We start from the raw sequence: 1,299 nt of genomic DNA, 5'->3' as shown, positions 1-1,299 counted from the left end.
TCTACACTGGTCTTGTCCGGGTGGAGGCCGTGAAAAACCTTCAAAATTTGTTGCAGTTTGTATTACTAAAGTAATCATGGACGATTTAGTTTTGAACCAACGTTAACCGCTGTGTAACACTTTAATGCATTGCAAGAGAGGAGAGTTATTGCTTCGAGATAACTGGCAATGGTATTGCAACGAGGGATTTCAGGGACAATAATAAAACACGTTTTTTTTAATTAACACTTTTTTACCATTGTTTGCGTAACTATTTTTCGGTAGATAATGTAATATTCTTCAAGTTCTTGTCAATATATTTTAAGGCGGTCAGAAAGTACAAATTAACAAGCTCTACGATGCTTATGACTTGCTCTTACCTAGCTAGTTAATTTTACAATTTTCTTAATTTATTTACGGAAGCTGACGAGATGGTTTAAATTTATGGCTGGTTGCTGTTATAATTGTTAGAACTACTGTAACATCAAAAATGATTTTCCAACTATTTTACTCTTTTAAACCATGTATTATTAATTTTTTATTCTGCTTGTAATTTTAATATCCTTTTACGGTCTTTATAACAGAATTAATTTAAACATATCAGTTAAAATAGTTTTCTTAAATTTGTCCAATGCATTGAATATGTATGCGGTTCAGGTAGGCAATAATATTTCTTATGCACTACGCAGTTATTTTTCAAAATTGATTTGTGAGATCTTCTTAAACGGAAAATTCCTTGAAATTTCAATTTTCGTACGGTCAGTCTGGGACAAACTGACTGACAGGAAGAAGAAAGACCACAAGCCCCACCTAAAATTTGCGTAATTCAGTTATTCTGCCTATATTCACTTTTGAAAACTTTGATGGAAACACCTTTACCAGTTAGTTAAATAAAGCTTGTGAACACTTATCTTTTTAAAAAATAAACAATATGCAGGCGCTGCATAAACTAACTCACTCAAATGCACAACTATGAAACATCCACAATGCAACCCAATTCTACAATTTCTAATACAGCCCATCATGGTTGAAAGTCGTGCGATTGAAAGGTTTATGACCTTAAACGGCATTTAGGTGACAAATAATCAAAATTTTGATAGCATACTTTTTTTGTTAACTGTGGCAAATTTTGTCGAAAATAAAGTAGTTTTAATTTTCAAGTAAATTTTGGCCTAAAGTGACATTTAGTGAAAAAAAATCAAAATTTATGTCACCATCATGTTCGGCATACTTTTTTGGTTAACTTTGCCAAATTTTGTCTAAAATAAAGTTGTTTTAATTTTTGGACCAATTTTGGCCTAAAATGACATTTAGGTGACA

Source organism: Hydractinia symbiolongicarpus, chromosome 3 (genome assembly GCF_029227915.1).
Source record: "Hydractinia symbiolongicarpus strain clone_291-10 chromosome 3, HSymV2.1, whole genome shotgun sequence".
Taxonomy (NCBI): domain Eukaryota; kingdom Metazoa; phylum Cnidaria; class Hydrozoa; order Anthoathecata; family Hydractiniidae; genus Hydractinia; species Hydractinia symbiolongicarpus.
The sequence above is the reverse complement of the archived record's forward strand: the minus strand, read 5'-3'. Positions refer to the sequence as shown.